Consider the following 19,729-nt stretch of genomic DNA (forward strand, 5'->3'; position numbering starts at 1 on the left):
ATAGCCTAATTAATTATTTAATATCATCAGTGCTCTTTTGTGGAGTGAAACAAATAAACTAAAGAATAGATAAAGATGTACTACTCTACAAAAGTGTACATTTAAGTATCTCAAGAGAAAAATCAGATGATTCTTTAGTTAAGTACCCAAACAAGCTGAGGAATACATTACCCCAGGATTCAAAATTGTATCAAGTAAGTCAAAGGATACATTTTCCCCAGAAGAATAGTTCATTTACCCCAGGTTAAGAACCTCTGACCTAGAAGGCCACTTCCAATATAGTCAGTAGAACTCAATGGTGGAATTATGGAAGAACAAAGATAGGGTCACTAGGTGGTACAGTGGATAGACTACCCTGCCTGGAGTCAGGAAGACCTGAGTTCAAATTCAGCCTCAAACACTTACTAGCTGTGCGATCTTGGACAAGTCACTTAACCCTTTTGTCTTAGTTTCCTCATCTGTAAAATGGAGAAGGAAATGGCAAACTACTCCAGTATCTTTGCCAAGAAAACCCCAAATGGGGTCATAAAGAGTCAAACATGACTGAAAAACAACTAAACAACAACAAAGGACAGGGATGAGAAGGTATGGGTGGGTTGGTGTGGAATCTGCATGGAATAAGGAATTGATAAGATCATGGATCCCCTGCAGCATTCAAAAGGGGCCCAGAAATGTCATGTTAACTTCGCCAAAGTTATACAGCAGGTTAGTAGCCATCTGGAACTAAAATTCCCAGTTCAGTATTAATTCCATGCTATATGTTTCTATAAAGAGGTGAAATCTGCCTATTGGCTCTCTCTGATTCCAGGAAGCACCAAACTGGAGACATATTCTCACTGGGGTGAAGAAGAATGCCATGGGATCATTAGTAGAAGCAATCAAAAGAAAACCATGGCATTGTGGACTCTATCCCATACATGAGAAGGTAGTCCAAAGTATACTGAGAATGAAATAGAATACAGTCCTCCCTTTACAGAGCTATGGCATTCCTTCTGAGTATATCTTCACCATAATCTCAGTAATTTGTCAGAACTCTGCTAAGGGGAAAAAGGCATAGAAGGGCTGTAATCTGAGCTCCAAAACTGGTCTTCCTAAAACACAACTATGATCATGGTACTTCCTTTCTCAAGAAATTTCAGTGGCTCTCTATTGCTTCTTTAAAAAATGCACACTCCTCTTTTGGGCATTAAAAGCCCTTGCACAAACTTTCTCCAATCTTACTATCCAGAACAATTTCACATTATTCCCTGCTCATGACCTAAATTCAAGCCAAACTGACCTCTTAGTAAAGGTGGTTGTTTGTACATACCATGTAGTGTTATTTCTATGTGCCTTTCCCTTAAGGGGCTAGCTGGAGCCAGCTCAAGTTGCCTCAAGATAGATGACTGCTACATTTTTAGTCTGAGCATTTATACCTCAGAAATTGGCAAGCAACAGAGTTTCATTTTTTTAATGTCTATACTCTAGAAAGTAGAAAATGTTAATAATCCAGATCAAACTTAAAAGAGAGTCTTGTGTACATTTTCTTTTTTCAAGAGCTGGTTGTTAAATGTTTGCCAGTATACCGCTTGCTATCCTTCATGCATCCCTCTTCACCTCTACCTTTGAAGTTCAGCTCAAAAGATACAGCCTGTATGAGACCCTTCCTCATCCCCCTCCTGGTTAGTGCTCAGCCACAAAACAATCATTTTGGATATATTTTTATTTTATCTGTGTACATGTTGTTTCACATGAGTAGAATGTAAACTCCTTGAGGGTGAGAACTATTTCATTGTTGACTTTGTATACCCAACACCTAAACATTACAGGAGTTTAATAAATGGTTATTGAAAAGGGTTCAAGTGAGTATTCATTCACACCTATGAAATCACAAATGAAACCTTTATGACAAAAAAAGTAGCTTCTGCCACTCCAATAGCCGATACCCACTTCAATGACTGACAGTTGGAAATGCTGCTGGCCACTTGTAGGTAGACAATTCTTTCTGCCTTTCACATCCATAAAAATAGCTGTTTCATTACCGGTATTCAAAGATGGGAATGAAAGATGTATCCTCTCTGTTGAGTTCACTACTTGTGTTGGAGAGGATGGATACACTTCACCCACTCTTGAAATAGACGTACTTCAGGAATAATGCCTGACAGGCTTTTAACAACCCAAAGAAACTGTGAAGAAGTACTTAGGACCAGATGCTAGAAAGACTGTTCCTATATATCTAATTTAATGAGGAGGGAGGAGAGATACAGAAGGAGGGAGAGATTAGAGAGGAGGGAGAGGAGGGAGAGATAGAGAGGGAGGGAGGTTGGAAAAGGGAGAGGGAGGGAGAGAGACAGAGGAGAAAGGGGACACGCAGACAAAGAGAGAGGAACATGGAGAAAAGAAAAACAATTACTCAGCTTACAGTATGTAAGAGACAGTAACAGACCCTAACAGACAATTCTTTAAAGATTTCAGGCAACAAAAGACTCCTTTCCTTCCAAATTCCAATTTCTTTGAATTCTCTTTAGCCTCTATTAGTAGCCTGCTAGAGCATTAACTGAATATTGACCAAATGACTATTCCTTAGGAGACAGGAAGACTCTCCAAGCACAAGGATATCCTTTTCCCACTCCAATTATACTTTTAACTTCATCTAAATTCAAGTCAAAGGATTTGACTTATTACTCTTGAAAACACTCTCATCTGCTTGCAAACGTTTGCATCTGGCAATGGCATCAATAGTGAGATTAGACTATCCATGCAAATTAGGGGAAAAGGAAATTTACGAAGCAATTCCTTTACATCCTTTTACCTTTTGCTTAACATTTCATTTCATGGTGACTTGTTCTTACAAATTAACTCAATCTAATTGGTTAAAAGCAAACAAGTGATAGTCTCATATCATTCTTTGGCTCTAAAACTGACAATGGCTCCTCCTTACTGCCTACTGAATCACATGTCAAGGCCCTGGACAAATACCTCATTACTCATCCCTTCTCAAACACACTCAACTCACTCTATGGAAGACTGAAGGGTCCCAAGGGTTCAGTGAAAGTCACACCCACCCAGAGTTCAGGCAGAGCTTCCTATCTGCACTGAAAACTTAGTACTGATTCCCACCTCCACCAGAGGTGATTGGTAAAGTCAAAAAGGACAAATATTTTGTCTTATCAGAGAGCCAGATCCTTGTGCCTTTAGTTTCTAGGACCCCCCCCCTTAAGGGAAAGGATGCCTATTCTGTGAAGTAGGACAATGCAGAAAGCTCTAAACCATCTCTTGGAAGATGGTACCTCATATGAAATCCCTTTTGGACTATCTCTCCCTACTGTGAGAGATTCCAACTATTGTTTCCTGCCCCTACTCAATACCCTTTGGGTTCCTCTGATTGCCAAAAAAATAATGAATACAGATTTAGAGCTGGAAAGGATTGAGTATGTCTCTATAATTGTAAGCTAGGTGGTACAGTGAATAGAGCACTGAGCCTGGAGTCAGGAAGATCTGAGTTCAAATCTGATCTCAGATATTATCTAGCTGTGTGACCCCAGACAAGTCATTTAACCTCTGCTTGTATCAGTTTCCTCATCTATAAAATGGGAATGACAATAGTACCTATATTCCAGGGTTACTGTGAGTATCAAATAATTAATAATTGAAAAGCACTTAATACGGTACCTGCCACATAGTAAGAACTAATATTAGCTATTATTATTAGCTATTTATGTCTAGAAGAAACCAAGGCATAAGGAGGTTAAGTGACTTTCCAAGGTTACACAGCTAGTAACATTCTTGAGGTGGAATTTGAACCCAGACCTTCTGCCATTGCTGATTTTCCCACTGTTCCCTTCTCAAATTTTGACAATTGACTCATTCCCTGACTTGCCTTGGTTTTTTCTTCTGTACAATTAGTGTCTTCCACAACGGTTTATCATAAGACACAAATAATGAAGAGAGGAAAGAAGGAAGCCAAAGACACAGCATGCAATTCATACTGAAGTTTGGATTGCTTTTCATGCTTCCTAAATATAGTAACAGCCTATTTATTCAGAGGTCAGCGTTACCTCAACTACCAATCTCCTGATCATAATGCCAGTAGGGAAGTAGCTAATAGGGCCTCTGAGTCACTGAAATATCACTGTCACAAAATCTCTGAATGAAAAACATCTTCTCTGCATCACTTAAGCAGGCCCTCGCTGACAGCCCAATCGATTTTTTTTTATTTTGTTGAGACCCTCTCTTTTACTTTGCCCAGGCTGCCAGCACAAAATCCATTCATGGGCCTGGCCCCACTGTCGACCTGCTCCATTTGTGATCTGGAATAGTTTGCCCCTCTGCACATAACCTGGTAGGGCAGCTAGATGGTGCAATGGATAGAGCACTGAGCTTAGAGTCAGGAAGATCTGAGTTCAAATCCAGCCTCAGACACTTAACTGTGTGACCTTTGGCTCTCTTAACTGGCCAACAGTACCTCCCAGGACAAGCCTGATTGACTCAGAATGAATATAAATTGCAATTGTTTCCATTGGCCAAAAATCCTGAGGGTCTTCCCCTCCCAGATTGACATTTTTTTTTCTTTTTTCACTAGGTAAAAAGGCCTTTCTTTGCCTCATTTCTTATTAAACCTTAATCACTGAATGGGCATTGCCTCAGTCAAAACTGAGACCTGTTAAAGACCTTAGCTTGAAAAGACCAATGTCCCCCACTGCATGCTGGGCCATCTCCAGTTGTCCTGATCTATATGTTACCATTGGGCCCAGATGGCTCCGGAGGAGAAAGTGAGGCTGGTGACTTTGCATAGCTCTCCCTCACTTAAATCCAATTCACTCACAAGCCATGACATCTCTTTCCTGGTATCATGATCCTCTTTGAGAATGAAGGACAAACAACAACAACGAATTTGATTAAGTCACAATGACAACAGAAGGGACCATTAATGACATGGTGTAGACAGAGAAGACAGAAAACCTCAAAAGCATGAACTGATGTGGCAGTGCCAACCAATCCCGGGTGTTTTAATGATAGCCCTGAGTCATCAAGGAAAGGGGAGCTATGCTTTGTTAAAGAAGATTATTCTCTCCTTTAAAATGGCAGAGGTGTGTGTGTGTGTGTGATACATTTAAGAAAGATTTTCATCAAAGAAAGAGAAAAGAGCCACCTTTAAAATGTTGGCACCCAAAGGAGCAAAGCATCAATTATCTGGAAGATCCATGAATAAAAAACGCCTCATTCCCTGAAGATACCAGATAAGTGAGATGTTACTATATTGTACAAAGTACCCTGTGCTGGGGTTTTTTTTCAGGTGCTTAACACCAAAAGAGTTCTACTTATCAAGTCAAGAAGAATAAATGGACAGTGAAAGAACCTGAAACCCACACTAATGTTTAATTTTGGTAACATCCATCCTCACAGTCTCTGTTGTGAAAAGAGACTTCTACTCTCAAATATCTGGAGTTCACTTCAGCTAAACCTAAAATTATTTAAATGTCCACTTGGAAAATCCTAAATTTCTTTGTAATGAATTCATAGGACAATGAAGTATGTTCTCTTATCCTGGAATGAGAAGATTAGGTTAGCGGGAGGATAAGTACAAAAAGAAATCTAACCACCTATGGACATAGAATCTTGGAGATGGGCAGGATCTTTAAGATCTTATAGTCTAACCCCCACCCCAATTTTACAAATGGAAAACTGAGATACAGAAAAGCTACCCAGGCTAACATAGTTTGTTAAGGGAGCTAGAATCTAGATCTCCTGATTCTCAGGAGTGTTCTTTTTGCATCTGCATTTCTATGGTTTTCTAATGCTATCACGCCTACATAGGAACAACAAATATAAATACTAAACACATTAACCACAAATTCATCAGACCATTTGTGTTCTTCCACATTGTCAATTGTATTACATTTCATAAATGTTCCCTGGCAAAAGGCAAATGCAAACTGAACTTGTTACTGGTGTTTCCTAGCAGCGGAAACAGAAAGTCATTTGGTGTCATGAAGGAGCAATGAAAATGGGGTGATGCCAGGTCACTCAAGCCTGCCTGGAATATTTTTCAGTTGTCTACAACATGTGTATCACTACATAACATGCTGATATAGGACAGGAAAGTGAATACTTGATTCAACTCCTGGCCGGTTTATGGCTGTCCAGGTCATTAAAAAGATCAAGATAATTTATGAAGGATGCAATCAAAATATCCTAGATAAACCATTGCTACTCTTACTGTTGCTGAATCCATGGAAGAACAGTAGCATTTAATCAAATTTTGGTGGCTAAAAAGTCAGGTAAAACAATAAAGTTGAAGAAATGATGCTTTAAATCAGTGATATCAAACTCAAATAGAAATGGTGATCACTAAATCACACATAAAGATAACTTCCAGTCACATATTGACTTAGAAAACCACATATTAACATTGTCTCTGCTCTATTGTATTTTTATTTATTTTGTTAAATGTTTCCTAATTACACAAAAATCTGGTCAGAAAGCATTCCAGATTGTTTGGGGGCAGCATGAGACTGGAAGACCTGTTTTACACCTCTGCTTTAAATTGTTATTATGCATTTTCAGTCTACCAGGGGAAATTTTACCACCATCCCCTTCCAATTGTAGAGTGCTAGACATGTATTTATTCATTCAACAAGCTTTTATTAAGGGTTAGCTGATACATGAGACATTGTCTAAAGTGTTAAGGGAGACATAGAGATAAACAAGGTCCTTCTCCTTAAGAAGTTTACAGTTATATTCAATACCACTTATAGCATGATGACAATTTGGTAAGAAAGTAAAAATTTGGGCAGTTAAAAAAAAACACTCCAGACCAAAATAACTGCAACATTAGAAAGATGTGTCTAAAATGCATATGGCTCAAAATTGGTTTTATTTGATTCTTTAAGTACTGCTTTAGACTGTATTGATACACCCAAAAGTACTGTTTGCTCACTTTTTGAAGGGAAGATATAGTTCCTTATCTTAACATCCACATACTGTACACATATAATTTGCTACTATTGCAATGTGTTACCTAAAATTTCCATGAGGAATATTACAAAACAAATTCCATTAGCATTGAAAAATTGGGTAAAAATTAGACATTTACATCACTTTAATGCATAACCTTCAACGGACCTGGGATAATTAAAAAATTATGTTGATTCTTGCTTGTACGTTACACAGACAATAAGCAACGAATAACAAAATTATAGATACTTCCAGGAATAAGAGATGCTTCCAAGACAAGTCATTTAAAGTAGTGGACATATCATGAACATTCAGTTAATATTTTTTGACTGATTCACTGATGTAAGTAGAAAGAAACAAGTATCCAAGAGATATTTCTACATCTATACCCAGACTAAGTTTGTTGTGATACCAAAGTAATCAATGGAAAATAAACATCCAGACATTTCCAGAGTATCTAATAGATGAAGCCATCCCAACAACTGCATTTTTATTCTTTATCTAGATACTTCAGTGTGGTATAGACACAATTTGTAAGGGATTCCTGCCTCAGGCTGTCATACCTTAAATTTTAGTTTCCTAAGAAACCAACTTCTCTTAGATCAACCAAAGGAGCCTTTACCCTTGCCCCAGGTTCCCTGCTACTCACTGTGCTCTATGTAACAATCTGGTTGATCTATCTCAACCATAGCTGAGCCAACTTAGTTCTGTATTTTGTCCTGTTATGATCATGGTGTTAAACACCCAAAAGATACCCATTGCCAATGTTTCTGGGTAGGCTGACTCTGATAAACAACCCTTACTCCCCCACCCACCCATTCCAGATCGAATGTGTACTTGGGGGTGAGGGGATGAAATTTATTTACATGGGAAGTCAATGCACACAGAAATTTAAAAGGATGTCTAATAGAATTCCATTAGAAATCTGGACAGCTGGCTGTCAAGTTTCCTAAACTGTTCTAATTAATTAAAATTTCCTAAGTGGATCAGTACATTACGATTCCCCCTGCTCCTACTTAACCCAAAAAGAAAAGTATGTCTTCCTTCACAGAATACACCTCTTGATTTGGAATTGACCTATTAGACACTGTGGACAAAGATTATTTGTCTGGGTTGGAATCCTCAGGCTCATTTCTAGAAAATATTGAAGGTTCTTGATAAATAACAGACTTTGGAATCTCTCATTGCATATTTCCATTGAATCACTCTCTAAGAATCACCAATATCCCTCCCCTCAGGAGAACAATATGTAGCCTATGATACAGAAATAGACAATACATAAGTCTAAAGGTACAGATGTTCTCAAATTAAAAGAACAACAAAGCATCAGAAAACTGCAATTATAATGACCTGTCTTGGCCCAGGAAAAAAAAAAGATGAAAAAATATTTCTCCTTTCATTTGTCAGAAAGGTAAGGGATGATGGATATAAAATGTTACGTATATTGTCAAAATTAATGTATCCATTGGTCTTAATTTTTTTTCCACCAAGGGAAAGTTCATGGGAGAAATGGGGGCAGGAGGGGAACAAAGGAGAGGGACATATCTGAAAACAATAATGATATAAAAAACAAAAGGCAAACTTTTTGTGAAAAAAAAATTAAAGCAAATCAAACATAATTTTAGAGATGAGAAATTCATAAGATTCTATAACTGAGGCAAATGGAGGAAAAAGAAAAGTGATCTGCAACATTACCTTTATGAGAGAAAAGATTTGGGATATGTAAAAATACCTTCTGTTTTGAAGATAAATTAGATCAGAAAAGACTCTTTTTAAGAGAAAAGGGAAGCAACCTTTATAGTCGAAAATCATACCAATAAGAAAATTCTTAGAGCAGCTCTAAAATAAATGGGAAAAAGGAAATCCACAAACCAGAGGGAAGGAAGCAAGCTGGACAGCATTTGGTATCTTCAGAGGGAGAAACAAATTATACCATGAGGGGAATATTGTATATATTACTCAAACAGGAGGAAATAGATAATGAATTCCAGAATCAGATCTCAAAAGCTACCACAGAGAAAGGATAAAGTAGTGATGAGGGAATTTGATTATTCAGATATCCAGTATTTACCATGTTTAAAAGCAAAGTTATTGACAAATTCTTAAATAACCTTGATAATGACAATGTCATTCTTCAAAATATGGGACAGAACAATAAGTAGAGATGTCATTGTCAACCCATCTTTTCCCAATAGGAAAGAACTGGTTGCTAAATTAGAAATGATGGAAATTTGGGAAGAACTGAAAATGAAAACTTAGAATTCATGAGAAGTAAAGAGAAAATAGAGGGGAAATATGAGCAAGATAACAAGCATTAGGTAGACTCAGAGCTGGTTGAGCAATCAAACCCAAAGACTCATGATTAACAAATCAATGTGAAACTAGAAGGAACTCTCTAGTGGACCCTCATGGGAGCTAGATCCATGGCCCTATTTTATTCAATATTTTCCTAAGTGACTTGGATGACAACAAAGATGGCATACTAATCAAATATGCAGAAGGGGAAAAAAACTGGAGGAGCTAGATGCCATGATGGATGCCAGAATCAAAATCCAAACAGATCTCTGTAGCCCAAAACAAAGGTCAGCAAACTATGGCCCACAGGCATACCTCCTGCTTTTCTATGCTCCTCAAGCCAAGAATTATTTCTATATTTTTTTCATTCTAAAAATTGTAAATACCATAGGAAAACAGGCAGTAGACTGGATTTGGCCTGTGTACCATGTAACATAGTACCATGTTTGTAGTTTGCCTAGAAAATGAGCCAAATCTTACAAGGAAAAATTTAATTAATAGGGATAAAATCCTACATTTGAGTGCAAAAATAAATTGTACTGGTGCAGAGTAGGGAAGGAATTATTGAATTATATTTCATGTGGGAAAAAAAAGGGATTTTATTAGATCTCAGGCTCAATATGAGTCAATTGTGCAATGTAACAACCAAAAGTGGCCAGTAGTGTAGGCCACATTAATAGAAGCATAGTGGCCAAAACAACAAAAGTTATGGTACACCTGTATTCTGCCATTCTTGGAACACATGGTATAGTACGTACAGTCCTCACTACTACATTTTAGGAAGGACTTTAGCAAGCTGTGGTGTATCTGGAGGAGAATAATCAGGATGCCAAAAAGATTCAAAATTGTGCCAGAAAATGGCTGTCTAAAAGAACTTAGGAAGGATATGATAGCTGCTTTCAAGTATTTGAAGAACTGAGATGTTGAAAGAGAACAGATAAGCTTTCCTGCTTCAAAGGAGAGAACAAGAAATATGAGCCATAGAAAGGCAAACAATATACAGAAAAACTTCCTACCAATTTGTCCTGCTTCCAGGGACAATAAGGCTCCCATCACTCGAGTTCTTAAATGGACACTGGCCAGAGATGCCATAGAGTGGGTTCTGGCTTGAGTACATATTGAATTTGGTGTCATCTGAGGTACCTTTAAACCCTAAAGGAGTTTGATTTGAAGTGGAAATGGAACCTAATGCTTAGAATCATGTAATTATGCAATTTTTAAGAGGGAAGGTACTTTAGAGATTACTAAGTCTAATCTCTTCATTTTATAAATGAGAAAGAACAACATCTCCATTGACTAAATATTATAAAATGGGGAAATAATTGGCGAAAACATAACTTCAAAGGATATAGCTTAGAGAACTCTTTTCTTTAAAAATAGATAGATAGATGATAGATAGATAGATACATAGATACATAGATAGATAGACAGACAGACAGATATTGGCAGCAATTGTCATTCAAGACATCAGTTTACTATGGTCTCAACATTTCAACCAACAAAATGAGATAACATATAGACTCACACAGTTTCAAAATTGAAAGGAATTTTACAATATTTGGCTGCTCCTCTTTGCAGAAAACACACACACACACACACACACACGCACGCACTATTCAACTAGTTCTGCTTGTACACTAAAACCATGGAAGGTGTGAGTGACATTTCTGTTCCTGCCAAATCTCTCAGCTGTGAGGTTGTAGATTTTTTCCCAGTGGAACAGCCAAATGCTGACCTGCTCTCTGAAAATACAAGGGCCCAGTTACTGAACCAACTAGTTACATAGGTCTTAAATATCATATTATTATAATTTGAGAAATTGTATTTTAAATAAGAATGCCCCGTGCCACACACACCCCCATAGGGCCTGAATACAAGTAGAAAGATGTATATAATATCATCTGTATTCTCCAGGTTGGCCAGGAGATCTATCGGATATGCCTCCCAACCAACCTATACCCCTCTTTAAAAGCTTGTTCAAATTCCTTTGACAGAACAAGTTTTAAGGCCATTCTCTCCAACTCTAGTAACAACTTTAAGCATATATTTGCCCAGCTGTAATCAGGCATGTGTAATAGCCTTCATTTATACGGTGCATTTACTTTTCAAAACACTTGACTGTGATTATCCCCCTAACAACTAAGTAGGAACAGCAGGGACCTTGGAGATCATCTAGGCCAGACTTTTTTTTCCAGGTAAGAAAACTGAAACATGGGTTGCTGAAAGGATTTTCCCAAGGTCATATATTAGAAAGTGAAGAAAGAAGAGAAGGAGGAAGGAGGGAGATGGGGAGTAAGAGGAAAGTTGGGAAGGAAGAGGAAAAAGAGAAAAGGAAGGAAAAGGAAAGGGTAGAGGAAGAGAAGGAGAGGGAGGAAAAGGAATATGGGGAGGGGGAGGAAGAGAAGGAGGGAGGAAGAAAAGGAATTATAGGGAGAGGAAGGAAGGGAAGGAGGAACAGGAGATGAAGGAGAAGGAAAGGGAGGAGGAGAAGGAGGAAGAAAAGGTCAAAGAAAGGAGAAAGAGGAGAAGAGATGAAGAAGAAGAAGGAGGAGAAAGGGGAGGAGAACAAGAAGAACAAGGAAAAGAAAATTAACATTTATATAGTACTTACTATGTGCCAGGCATTGTGTTAAGTGCTTTACAAATATCATCTCATTTGATCCGCACAAAAAACCTGGGGGCAGGTCTTATTATTATTCCCATTTTACAGAAGAGGAACCTGAGGCATCAGAGATTATGACTTGCCTGAGGTCATAGAGCTAGTAAGTACCTGCGACTGGATTTGAACTCAGGTGTTCCTGACTCCAGCTCAACACTCTATTTACTATTCCACCTACCTGCCTATAGAGGAAAAATATATAGTCCCTAACTTTAAGAAGTTTACAGTAAAAGCCAAAGTCTCTACTAAAAGGCCACTCCTCTGCCTAGTTTCCAAGAGTGTTGGTATTCTTGACCTGTGCTCCATCCTACCTGACTTCCCACTGCCACTACTTCTGGTCAGGCAATTCTCACCCATAGACCTTGCGGTGGTCATCCAGCCCCTCTGCTTGTGCTCATGCTTCTCCTCATCAAGAACACCCTCTCCACTTTCCTATACACTTTCTCAAAACTTATTAAACATACCTTTGAAGTCCAGCTCGAGTGCCACCTCCTCCAAGAAGACCCCCTTGACTGCTCTAGGTCATCCTGTTCTCAAATGAACCTCAATATCATTCAGCTTGCAATTTGTCACACAGTTGTATGCTGTACTGTAATATTCCATAATCATGTGTTATCTGATGGTCTTCCAAGCTTCTAGATTTAAAATGCCTTGATAGCAGCAGCCAAACCAAAATAAAATCATTAGGGTCAATATCATTATTTCTCAGCCACTCTCTTCCCTACTAATCTCTTGACAACCCTTAGGAAAGAACTTAATAAATTTGGATTTCTCTAGTAATATTGCAATTCAATTTAATAAACATGTATCAAATGCTTACTAATAATGGCTAGCATTTATTAGTAATACTAGCAGCTAGGCAGTACAGTGGATAACATTGGATTTGAAGTCTAAAAGCTTGGGTTCAAATCTAGTCTTAGATGCTTACTAGCTATGTAACCCTGGGCAAGTCACTTATCTGCCTCAGTTTCCTCATCTGTAAAATGAGAATAATAATAGCACCTACTTCCCAGAGTTTTTGTGAGGATCAAATGAGATAACATCTGTAAAGCATTTTGCAAACTTTAAAAGGCTATAGAAATGCTCATTACTTACCATGTAATTTTAAGTACAAATGGAGGAGGTAAGTACAAAGCACATAAGAATGACAGGGGTAGTATGCTATAGAAGGAAGAAAATGGACTACAGGTTAAGAAATCAGAATGTTATTTCCAATGTCATCAGCTACTTTTGCTAGTAATTTGTGTAACTTTGGGCAAGACTTCCTGAGTCTTAATTTTCTCATTTGCAAAATGAAAAATCTTGAGATTTTTGAGATATCCTCTCTATTTCCTTCCTCTAGTTCCTTCCAATTCTGAGATTCAGTGGTTCCTGTATTAGTTGGAAGATTAAAAAAAAAAAGTTTCATAGTAAGTCTTGAATCCTCCTCTCTCCAAATCCACCAATTCCATCTCCTTCTGACTTTCTCTGTCTCCTCCATCTCCCTTAACTTGGGCAGAGAACAAGAGCAGTCTTACCTCAACTCTATCTTCCCTCAGTTCCTAAACAGTGCTTTCTGCATGTATTAAATTCTAAAAAAAAAAAAAAAGAACTGAATGGAATGCAACCCATGAGCCTGTACGTTGAAATTACTAGGAAGCAGACATTTTTTGAGTACAATATATGAATAGTAGTAACTATAATTCTCCAATTTGTTTTCCCTGCATATATATATTTTTTCCATCTCAGAGGGAGAATAGCTACTGACTGAGACAGCAAGAAGAGACCTCACACATCTGTTGTTTCTCTGTACAAATTTACTACTCCATAATTTACAGCAGGTATCCAGGAAGAATGTTATTCAGAGGTGGTTTTAACTGCAACAGAATCAAAAGAGAACCAAAATGCAATTGTTGTGCAATTACCATAACAGATGACTCATCAAAAATTCAACTCCACAAAATTCTGCCTTTCAGCCACTTGGCCTTCTTGGGATGGGGGTATTAAATGGGGGGTTGTATTTCCTTCACTGTCACATTTCAACTGCTCATTAACCAATCCAGTGGGTTCCTCTGGCCACACAACCTGTCTTTCCAATGTTATCTCCCACTCTTTCCATATAGCATCCCTCTACTGCAGCTAACCTAGACTATGAACTGACATTAAAAGCCTTAAGTTTCTCTTCGCTATGTTTCGGCTCACATAGTCCCGCCTACCTTAGAAGATGGTATAGTGGAAAGAGTATTGTATTTATCATCATAGAGCCTGGGTTCAAAGCCCTGTTCTATTATTTACTACCTGTATGGCCTTAGGCAAATCACTTCATTTTTCTGAGCATCTGGTGTCACATAATGCTTCCTACCACCACATTCCTTTGAATTTGCTTATGTGAATAAGTAATGATATTAGTAAGTCAGTAAGTGTTTATTAAGCACCCATTATGTATCAGTCACTGTGCTAAGTTCTGGGGCTACAAGGAAAGGCAAAAGACAGTGCCTGGCTTTGAGAAGTTCACAATCTAATAGGGGAGATAACATGCAAAGAACTATGTATAAACAAGCTATATATAGGATAAGTAGGAAATAACGATCTGGGGGAAGGCATGAAAATTAAGAGAGATTGGGAAAGGCTTCTAGAGGAAGGTGAGATTTTCAGCTGGGATTGAAGGATGCCTGGAAGCCCGGAGATGGAAAGAAGAAAGGAGAGCATCCCAGTAGAACTAATCTCCTTATGGGAATCCTGAGTGCCTAGTAAAGTATGCTCATAAAAGGTACTTAATTAAATGTTTTCTAAATTGAAATGAATGAATCTCGTCCGCAAAATAAGGGAGTTGGACTACAATAATTTCCAAGGTGCCTTCTAGCTGTAAATCCTATGATCCCATTTTCTTTCTTCCCACTCAATTTCTACCCATCCTTCTGGGTCTACCTCTGTTATGAAGCCATCCCTGAAAGGTTTTCTCCATCTATAAAACTTCAGGAAGACTATTGTCTAGAGCAAGCATAGTGCATAGAGAGCCAGCCTCAGAGTCAAGAATGCTTGGATTCAAGTCTAATAAATATGTACTCACTACTCATGGACAAATCATTAAAATTGGCAATTCCCCCAAGCACTCTGAGTTGTTGAGTTGTAAAGCAATGACTGCTATCCATTAGTATTGGTAGTTATCTCACATGGAGTTGGTTAGTTACTTTCCCTACCTCAAGTCTCTCCCCACTCCAGTCCATCCACCACTCAACTGACAAATAAATCTTCCTGAAGTGCAGAGCTAACCTTGTCACTCTCCTACTCTATAAACTTCAGTGGCTCACTATCACCTCCAGAACCAAACCCCAAATCCTCTGTCTGGCATTCACATCTCTTCACAACCTGACCCTCTCCTATCTTTCCTATCTTCCTCCTTACTCTCTCCTACATTCATTGTAATCCAAATGACACTGGCCTCCCTGCTGTACCTTGCACAAAACACTCCTCCAGACTCCAGGCACTTTCACTGGCTGTCCTCCATGCCTAGAATAAATACTCTCCATCTTCATCTCTGCCTCCTAGCTTCCCTGACTTCCTTCAAATTCTAGCTAAAATCCCATGTTCTGAGATAAGCTTTTTCTCTTCCTCTTATTGCTAGTGCCCTCCCTCTTTTGTTTTTCTCCAATTCAGTGGGAAGGAAAAAAGAAGTGAAGGGAACAAGCATTCATTAAGTACCTACTATGTGCCAAGCATTTTGTTAAGTGATTTTTACAGATATTGTCTTATTTGATCCTTGCCACAACTCTGTGAGGTATTGTTATCTTCATTTTCCAGTTGAAGAAATTAAGGCAAACAAAAGTTAAATGACTTGCCCAGCTAGTAAGTATCACAGGCTGGATTTGAACTCAGATATTCCTGGATCTAGGTAAAGTGGTTTTCCCAAACACTACCAGATGCTTCTAAAATTGCGGCCTCTAATTAATCCTATACATAGCTTGCTTGTGCATTAAAATAATGTTGTCTCTTGCATTAGAATATCAGCTCCTGGACAGCCAGAACTATCTTTTGCTTTTCTTTGCATCCCCAGAGTTTAACGCAGTGCTTAGCACACAGTAGGTACTTAATAAATGCTTCAATGAATGAAGATATGAGAAGAATCACAATGTGGTATGTAGAGAGTTGGCCTTAAAACCAGGAAAGCCAGGGTTGAAGAGCCAACTTCAGGCTCAAGACTTCATCTTTTTAATACAGCTTAAAAGGCAATATGACTTGACAGATTTTAAAACCCCAGGTCTAACAACTTGATACAGACAGAAACCTCATATGCTAGCCTTTTGGTATTTAGCAACTATAGGCAATCTTCAGCTTGAAAACAGGTTGTGTTCCAAAACTTAATTTGTTCGTTGGTTATTCAGAATTCAGAAAACATTCTCCCATAGAAACAATATTGACTCATTATAAATGTTACTTAATAATGAAAGTAATGAAAGTAATAATGACACATTTATGGAACATTTAAAGGTCTGTCAAGTATTTTCAGAACTCTGTGAGGTAATTATTCCCATTTTACAGACGAGGAAATCAAGGCTCAGAAATGTAAGTACCCCACCCCATTATTCTCAGGTTTACTGGCTGATCTATTGGTGATTTTTAAATTTCTGTTTTCTCCATTTATTCTTTGCTTTTCTCTTCTTTCCCAAGCAGTGTTAAAGAGAGGTATGCCTTCCTTTCTGCAATATTTTCTTGAAATCTAAGGCATGCTAGTTTCAAATCCTACCTCAAACACTTACTAGCTGTGTGGCCCTGGACAAGTCATTTAACTCTCTCAGTCTTAGAATGAGAATAATAATAGCCACTACCTTACCTATGTGAGGATCAAATAAGAAAACACATATAAAAATGCTTTGCCAAACTTATGGCACTTTACAAATGTTTCCTACACCCTTACTGCTAGTCGTTCTCTTCTAAGACTGTCTTTCATTTACAAGGCAGATATTTATATATATATATTTACATATATATGTTTATTCCCCATTGTAATGTAAATTCCTTGAAGCAGGATAGGTGATATTTGGGGATTTTGTTTTGATTTGTTTTTTTAAGTTTTTGGGTACCCAAAGCTTAGAGTGGTGCCTGACTGTAATGAAATGTTTGGTAGATGCCTGTTGATTGACTTTCTTAAAAATCTAATGAATTTTTGTAAAATAAAGCTCATTTTAAAGGCATTGGGAAGTTCATCATTTAAAGGAATATTTTGGATATTCACAGAAGGATCTTCTGCAAAGATCTACCCTGGGGCTGCAATGACCTGATTAGTAAATGTGTATAACCACAGCTAACTTTATATCTAGCCTAGCTCAGTGTTTGGGAAGCTCTGAAGGATGGGAGGGAAGAGATATTAGACTGTCTACCAAACTGAAGGTCTACAAGAGCCATTGTGCTGACCTCATTGTTGTATGCCTGTGAAACCTGGACAGTCGACCAGTGCCATGCCAGGAACCTGAATCGCTTCCATTTGAATTGTCTTAGGAAGATTCTGAAGATCACCTGGCAGGATAAGGTACCTGACACTGAGGTCTTTTCCAGAGCTGAACTACCAAGCATTCAAATGATGGAGTAAGGGCTCTGGAAACCCGCACCCCCGCCCCTTGAACTTTCCTTGAATTTCCCCACTTGATCAATTCTCTGGCCCTGAGGCTATAATCCCCTCAATTGGCCTTTCATTATCACCTATGCCCTATCTCCCAAATTCTGTTACCCTTAACCTAGCTCAGCCCTCCATTGTCTGTTGTCTCTAGATGGCTCCTCCCTACTTCCCACGCTTAATCCTATTAGACCTCATTCTCTTGGTCCTCGTCCCTGTCCATGGCTTCCCACCTCCCAGTCACTCCCATAAAGATCCTCCCTAAATCCCTTCTCCCAGACCCCTCCTCCAGTCATCTCAGACTACTTGGCCACTTCTAGATCCCTCCCATAGTCTTTCTGTATACAAGATCCATTTGGCCTCCATGAAGTTGCTCAGCTTCTTAAAATCTGCTCAGATATTCAATCTAGCCAGCTTGTCAAAACAAGCAGCACAAATGTTCAGATTCCTTAAGAGTCTGGACAATATGGCAAATCTTTAATAAACCTTATCTTTGACTGAAAGAAGGCTTGTCAAATTCATTTGAGCGCTAGCTGCGCATCACAATTTCGAGGTGCTGGGACTAATGTCCAATGGGCTGGCCATGTTGTTCCAATGCCAAACATAGGATTGCCTAAAAGACTATTTTATGGAAAACTTATTCAATGAAGGTGCCCGCAAAAGAAGTGATACAAAGACACTCTCAAGGTCTCTCTAAAGAATTTTAGAATTGATTGCATGACATGGGAGACACTGCCACAGGACCACCCAGCATGGAGTGCCCACATCAAAGAAGGCACAGGGCTGTATCAGCAAAATGGAATTGCAGTAGCTCAAGAGAAACAAGAGATGTGCAAATGTTCTCATGGACTATTTGCGCCCAACCTGTGAAAGAGCATTCGGAACTCATATTGGTCTAATCAGCCACAGTCAGACACACTGTAATTTGACTCTAACACAATGATGTCATTTTGGTTTCCTTCAAGAATGAAGAACAACAAAACCAACCAACCAACCAATATCCAGCCAACCCCAGACCATTCTTCAGATCCATCCACCTGGGACATATCGCCATTTGCCCTGAAAATACATGCATGCTTCTCTCCCCTGGCCCTTTCTAGCCCCTGCCCTCAAAATAATGGCAAATCAATATTACCGTTTCTACTAGAAAGGACATGACTATGGATTACCCTTCACCTCCACTCACCAATTCCTGTGACACCATCCCTCCCCCTAACCCAGACCAAAGCTCTCCTCTCTGGCTACTAACCTTATTTGTGTTGTTAGCTCCTCCTATTTGAATGCAAGCTTCTTTAGGGCAGGGACTGCCTTACTTTTATATTTGTATCTGCAACACCTACCACAGTTCCCAGTAAATAACATTAATGCTTCTTAAATTAATTAATCCATTTCTTCCTTTGATGAAGTTATCTCAGCTTATTGATTTTCTAAGCCACAAAACTTCCAAAATCATGTTTTCTTAAAATAAAGTACATTTATTTCATCTTCCTCTACTATAAACAGACTCCAAGAGAAATTTTAAAATACACCTCTTATTCAAACTAAATAGTTTCTAATCTATCTGTGATGGTTTATAGTCCTAGGTCCTCCATAAAGACAAGAAGGTGACTAATTTTGATTGTTTCCTTTCCAGCTGAAGATTATGTGCTTATTAAATAACATAATCATCATCAACACAACAATAATTACTTTATGCCTTTATGCATGCAGGACATAAAACATTCAGATCCTTTTTTTTCTTACCTTTAGTCGATGGGCATAAAGAGACAGGGCTGTGAAACATGCCCTCTGCTGGTAGAAAGAGGAGAACTTGGTGGACTTTTTTAACCACAGAAATCCTATGTGTAAGTGTTGGTAATTTTCCAAGAAGGAGCTATTTTCCAAGCACCTTTGAGATGCTAGGACCTGAGATGCTACTCTTCTTAAATAGCCACTTCCACAATGTTGACCCTTAAAAAAAATGGAAAAAAGAAAAAAAAATTTTTTTTAATCTTAAGTTTACCAGACCTAGATAAATGAGACAGCTTATGCTAATTTGGGGAGTCTCGGAGAATTGATTCATTAAACTGGGGGTGAGGGGTATAGTGGATGCAGAGCTGGCCTCAAAGACGAGAAAGCCCTGAGTTCAAACCGTTTCTCTAATACACACTGGTTGTATATCATGGGCAAGTCATTCTCAGAGGCCCGGGCAATTCTGTAAGAATGTAAAAGCCAGAGCAGTTACTGATATGCACTGGTGAGGATGTTTC

At 38.5% G+C, this 19,729-nt stretch overlaps 1 protein-coding gene across 3 annotated transcripts in view; it reads right to left on the reverse strand.

Annotated features, from left to right (window-relative positions):
• The window catches only part of TAFA2 (TAFA chemokine like family member 2), a 550,698-nt gene that overhangs the window by 265,246 nt on the left and 265,723 nt on the right, over positions 1-19,729 (reverse strand). For all 3 annotated transcript variants that reach the window (XR_002325239.2, XR_002325240.2, XM_020990164.2), the window contains exon 2: positions 19,224-19,430. The gene's annotated coding sequence lies outside the window, so the exon portion shown is untranslated. The remainder of the gene's footprint in view (positions 1-19,223; positions 19,431-19,729) is intronic.

Source organism: Phascolarctos cinereus, unplaced genomic scaffold, assembly GCF_003287225.1.
Source record: "Phascolarctos cinereus isolate Bilbo 61053 unplaced genomic scaffold, phaCin_HiC Scaffold_1;HRSCAF=81, whole genome shotgun sequence".
NCBI classification, from domain to species: domain Eukaryota; kingdom Metazoa; phylum Chordata; class Mammalia; order Diprotodontia; family Phascolarctidae; genus Phascolarctos; species Phascolarctos cinereus.